Source organism: Carassius carassius, unplaced genomic scaffold (assembly GCF_963082965.1).
Source record: "Carassius carassius unplaced genomic scaffold, fCarCar2.1 SCAFFOLD_60, whole genome shotgun sequence".
In the NCBI taxonomy this organism is placed as follows: domain Eukaryota; kingdom Metazoa; phylum Chordata; class Actinopteri; order Cypriniformes; family Cyprinidae; genus Carassius; species Carassius carassius.
Window position 1 is genome coordinate 1,252,501 of NW_026775084.1, and position 5,000 is coordinate 1,257,500.

Consider the following 5,000-nt stretch of genomic DNA (forward strand, 5'->3'; position numbering starts at 1 on the left):
TTCAGTAATTATGTAATAAATTTGCAAAAAAAAAATTTAAATAAATAAAGAGTCAATGCCCAATCTCAGAATCTAAGCAGGTTTGGGCCCAGTTAGTACTTGGATGGGAGACTGCTTGGAAATACCGATTATAGTGGCTGATCTTTAAATAGCCCTCTCTTTGCAGCCTCCTTCGCTTACGGCCATACCAGCCTGGCTATGCCTGATCTCGTCTGATCTCGGAAGCTAAGCAGGTTTGGGCCTGGTTAGTACTTAGATGGGAGACCGCCTGGGAATACCAGGTGCTGTAAGCTTTTAGGTTTCCTTCTCTACTTATATAATGCACTGGCGGTTATAGTGGCTGATCTTTAAATAGCCCTCTCTTTGCAGCCTAGTACTTTTGGAATATTTCAGTAATTATCTAAGAGTTTTGCATAAATAAAAAAAAAATAAAAAAAAGAGTCAATGCCCAGTCTTAGAAAACCGAAACAGGTTTGGGCCTGTTTAGTAGTTTTGGAACTTTTCACTAATTGTCTAATAACCTAGCAAAAAAAAAAAAAAAAAAAGAGTCAATGCCCAGTCTTAGAAAACCGAAACAGGTTTGGGCCTGGTTAGTACTTTTGAAAATTTTCACTAATTGTCTAATAATCTTGCAAAAAAAAAAAAAAAAAAAGAGTCAATGCCCAGTCTTAGAAAACCGAAACAGGTCTGGGCCTGTTTAGTAGTTTTGGAACTTTTCACTAATTGTCTAATAATCTAGCAAAAAAAAAAAAGAAAAAAAGAGTCAATGCCCAGTCTTAGAAAACCGAAACAGGTTTGGGCCTGGTTAGTACTTTTGAAAATTTTCACTAATTGTCTAATAATCTTGCAAAAAAAAAAAAAAAAAAAAGAGTCAATGCCCAGTCTTAGAAAACCGAAACAGGTTTGGGCCAGGTTAGTACTTTTGGAAATTTTCAGTAATTATGTAATAAATTTGCAAATTTTTTTTTAAATAAATAAAGAGTCAATGCCCAATCTCAGAATCTAAGCAGGTTTGGGCCCAGTTAGTACTTGGATGGGAGACTACCTGGAAATACCGATTATAGTGGCTGATCTTTAAATAGCCCTCTCTTTGCAGCCTCGTTCGCTTACGGCCATACCAGCATGGCTATGCCCGATCTCGTCTGATCTCGGAAGCTAAGCAGGTTTGGGCCTGGTTAGTACTTGGATGGGAGACCGCCTGGGAATACCAGGTGCTGTAAGCTTTTAGGTTTCCTTCTCTACTTATATAATGCACTGGCGGTTATAGTGGCTGATCTTTAAATAGCCCTCTCTTTGCAGCCTAGTACTTTTGGAATTTTTCAGTAATTATCTAAGAGTTTTGCATAAATAAAAAAATAAAATAAAAAAAAGAGTCAATGCCCAGTCTTAGAAAACCGAAACAGGTTTGGGCCTGCTTAGTAGTTTTGGAACTTTTCATTAATTGTCTAATAATCTAGCAAAAAAAAAAAAAAAAAAAAAGAGTCAATGCCCAGTCTTAGAAAACCGAAACAGGTTTGGGCCTGGTTAGTACTTTTGGAAATTTTCAGTAATTATGTAATAAATTTGCAAAAAAAAAAATTAAATAAATAAAGAGTCAATGCCCAATCTCAGAATCTAAGCAGGTTTGGGCCCAGTTAGTACTTGGATGGGAGACTGCTTGGAAATACCGATTATAGTGGCTGATCTTTAAATAGCCCTCTCTTTGCAGCCTCCTTCGCTTACGGCCATACCAGCCTGGCTATGCCCGATCTCGTCTGATCTCGGAAGCTAAGCAGGTTTGGGCCTGGTTAGTACTTGGATGGGAGACCGCCTGGGAATACCAGGTGCTGTAAGCTTTTAGGTTTCCTTCTCTACTTATATAATGCACTGGCAGTTATAGTGGCTGATCTTTAAATAGCCCTCTCTTTGCAGCCTAGTACTTTTGGAATATTTCAGTAATTATCTAAGAGTTTTGCATAAATAAAAAAAAAAAAAAAAAAAAGAGTCAATGCCCAGTCTTAGAAAACCGAAACAGGTTTGGGCCAGGTTAGTACTTTTGGAAATTTTCAGTAATTATGTAATAAATTTGCAAAAAAATTTTTAAATAAATAAAGAGTCAATGCCCAATCTCAGAATCTAAGCAGGTTTGGGCCCAGTTAGTACTTGGATGGGAGACTGCCTGGAAATACCGATTATAGTGGCTGATCTTTAAATAGCCCTCTCTTTGCAGTCTCGTTCACTTACGGCCATACCAGCATGGCTATGCCCGATCTCGTCTGATCTCGGAAGCTAAGCAGGTTTGGGCCTGGTTAGTACTTGGATGGGAGACCGCCTGGGAATACCAGGTGCTGTAAGCTTTTAGGTTTCCTTCTCTACTTATATAATGCACTGGCAGTTATAGTGGCTGATCTTTAAATAGCCCTCTCTTTGCAGCCTCCTTCGCTTACGGCCATACCAGCCTGGCTATGCCCGATCTCGTCTGATCTCGGAAGCTAAGCAGGTTTGGGCCTGGTTAGTACTTGGATGGGAGACCGCCTGGGAATACCAGGTGCTGTAAGCTTTTAGGTTTCCTTCTCTACTTATATAATGCACTGGCGGTTATAGTGGCTGATCTTTAAATAGCCCTCTCTTTGCAGCCCAGTACTTTTGGAATTTTTCAGTAATTATCTAAGAGTTTTGCATAAGTAAAAAAAAAAAAAAAAAAAAAGAGTCAATGCCCAGTCTTAGAAAACCGAAACAGGTTTGGGCCTGTTTAGTAGTTTTGGAACTTTTCACTAATTGTCTAATAATCTAGCAAAAAAAAAAAAAAAAAAAAAAAGAGTCAATGCCCAGTCTTAGAAAACCGAAACAGGTTTGGGCCTGTTTAGTAGTTTTGGAACTTTTCATTAATTGTCTAATAATCTAGCAAAAAAAAAAAAAAAAAAAAAGAGTCAATGCCCAGTCTTAGAAAACCGAAACAGGTTTGGGCCTGGTTAGTACTTTTGGAAATTTTCAGTAATTATGTAATAAATTTGCAAAAAAAAAAATTAAATAAATAAAGAGTCAATGCCCAATCTCAGAATCTAAGCAGGTTTGGGCCCAGTTAGTACTTGGATGGGAGACTGCTTGGAAATACCGATTATAGTGGCTGATCTTTAAATAGCCCTCTCTTTGCAGCCTCCTTCGCTTACGGCCATACCAGCCTGGCTATGCCCGATCTCGTCTGATCTCGGAAGCTAAGCAGGTTTGGGCCTGGTTAGTACTTGGATGGGAGACCGCCTGGGAATACCAGGTGCTGTAAGCTTTTAGGTTTCCTTCTCTACTTATATAATGCACTGGCGGTTATAGTGGCTGATCTTTAAATAGCCCTCTCTTTGCAGCCTAGTACTTTTGGAATTTTTCAGTAATTATCTAAGAGTTTTGCATAAATAAAAAAACAAAAAACAAAAAAAGAGTCAATGCCCAGTCTTAGAAAACCGAAACAGGTTTGGGCCTGTTTAGTAGTTTTGGAACTTTTCATTAATTGTCTAATAATCTAGCAAAAAAAAAAAAAAAAAAAAGAGTCAATGCCCAGTCTTAGAAAACCGAAACAGGTTTGGGCCTGGTTAGTACTTTTGGAAATTTTCAGTAATTATGTAATAAATTTGCAAAAAAAAAAATTAAATAAATAAAGAGTCAATGCCCAATCTCAGAATCTAAGCAGGTTTGGGCCCAGTTAGTACTTGGATGGGAGACTGCTTGGAAATACCGATTATAGTGGCTGATCTTTAAATAGCCCTCTCTTTGCAGCCTCCTTCGCTTACGGCCATACCAGCCTGGCTATGCCCGATCTCGTCTGATCTCGGAAGCTAAGCAGGTTTGGGCCTGGTTAGTACTTGGATGGGAGACCGCCTGGGAATACCAGGTGCTGTAAGCTTTTAGGTTTCCTTCTCTACTTATATAATGCACTGGCGGTTATAGTGGCTGATCTTTAAATAGCCCTCTCTTTGCAGCCCAGTACTTTTGGAATTTTTCAGTAATTATCTAAGAGTTTTGCATAAGTAAAAAAAAAAAAAAAAAAAAAGAGTCAATGCCCAGTCTTAGAAAACCGAAACAGGTTTGGGCCTGTTTAGTAGTTTTGGAACTTTTCATTAATTGTCTAATAATCTAGCAAAAAAAAAAAAAAAAAAAAAAAAAAGAGTCAATGCCCAGTCTTAGAAAACCGAAACAGGTTTGGGCCTGGTTAGTACTTTTGGAAATTTTCAGTAATTATGTAATAAATTTGCAAAAAAAAAATTTAAATAAATAAAGAGTCAATGCCCAATCTCAGAATCTAAGCAGGTTTGGGCCCAGTTAGTACTTGGATGGGAGACTGCTTGGAAATACCGATTATAGTGGCTGATCTTTAAATAGCCCTCTCTTTGCAGCCTCCTTCGCTTACGGCCATACCAGCCTGGCTATGCCTGATCTCGTCTGATCTCGGAAGCTAAGCAGGTTTGGGCCTGGTTAGTACTTAGATGGGAGACCGCCTGGGAATACCAGGTGCTGTAAGCTTTTAGGTTTCCTTCTCTACTTATATAATGCACTGGCGGTTATAGTGGCTGATCTTTAAATAGCCCTCTCTTTGCAGCCTAGTACTTTTGGAATATTTCAGTAATTATCTAAGAGTTTTGCATAAATAAAAAAAAAATAAAAAAAAGAGTCAATGCCCAGTCTTAGAAAACCGAAACAGGTTTGAGCCTGTTTAGTAGTTTTGGAACTTTTCACTAATTGTCTAATAACCTAGCAAAAAAAAAAAAAAAAAAAGAGTCAATGCCCAGTCTTAGAAAACCGAAACAGGTTTGGGCCTGGTTAGTACTTTTGAAAATTTTCACTAATTGTCTAATAATCTTGCAAAAAAAAAAAAAAAAAAAGAGTCAATGTCCAGTCTTAGAAAACCGAAACAGGTCTGGGCCTGTTTAGTAGTTTTGGAACTTTTCACTAATTGTCTAATAATCTAGCAAAAAAAAAAAAAGAAAAAAAGAGTCAATGCCCAGTCTTAGAAAACCGAAACAGGTTTGGGC

General features: G+C 38.0%; 8 non-coding genes across 8 annotated transcripts; all 8 read left to right on the plus strand.

Annotated features, from left to right (window-relative positions):
- Nucleotides 1–174: 174 nt before the first annotated feature.
- Nucleotides 175–293, plus strand: LOC132135597 (5S ribosomal RNA). Its single transcript, XR_009430533.1, has one exon. It is a non-coding gene; the product is annotated as a 5S ribosomal RNA (ribosomal RNA).
- An 811-nt stretch (nt 294–1,104) lies between these two features.
- LOC132135768 (5S ribosomal RNA) lies at nt 1,105–1,223 on the plus strand. The gene has a single exon (XR_009430693.1). It is a non-coding gene; the product is annotated as a 5S ribosomal RNA (ribosomal RNA).
- A 493-nt stretch (nt 1,224–1,716) lies between these two features.
- Nucleotides 1,717–1,835, plus strand: LOC132135219 (5S ribosomal RNA). The gene has a single exon (XR_009430174.1). It is a non-coding gene; the product is annotated as a 5S ribosomal RNA (ribosomal RNA).
- Nucleotides 1,836–2,217: 382 nt separating this feature from the next.
- Nucleotides 2,218–2,336, plus strand: LOC132135971 (5S ribosomal RNA). The gene has a single exon (XR_009430882.1). It is a non-coding gene; the product is annotated as a 5S ribosomal RNA (ribosomal RNA).
- An 84-nt stretch (nt 2,337–2,420) lies between these two features.
- On the plus strand, nt 2,421–2,539 carry LOC132135220 (5S ribosomal RNA). Its single transcript, XR_009430175.1, has one exon. It is a non-coding gene; the product is annotated as a 5S ribosomal RNA (ribosomal RNA).
- A 604-nt stretch (nt 2,540–3,143) lies between these two features.
- LOC132135221 (5S ribosomal RNA) lies at nt 3,144–3,262 on the plus strand. Its single transcript, XR_009430176.1, has one exon. It is a non-coding gene; the product is annotated as a 5S ribosomal RNA (ribosomal RNA).
- Nucleotides 3,263–3,755: 493 nt separating this feature from the next.
- Nucleotides 3,756–3,874, plus strand: LOC132135222 (5S ribosomal RNA). Its single transcript, XR_009430177.1, has one exon. It is a non-coding gene; the product is annotated as a 5S ribosomal RNA (ribosomal RNA).
- Nucleotides 3,875–4,372: 498 nt separating this feature from the next.
- LOC132135598 (5S ribosomal RNA) lies at nt 4,373–4,491 on the plus strand. The gene has a single exon (XR_009430534.1). It is a non-coding gene; the product is annotated as a 5S ribosomal RNA (ribosomal RNA).
- The last annotated feature ends 509 nt before the right edge of the window (nt 4,492–5,000 follow it).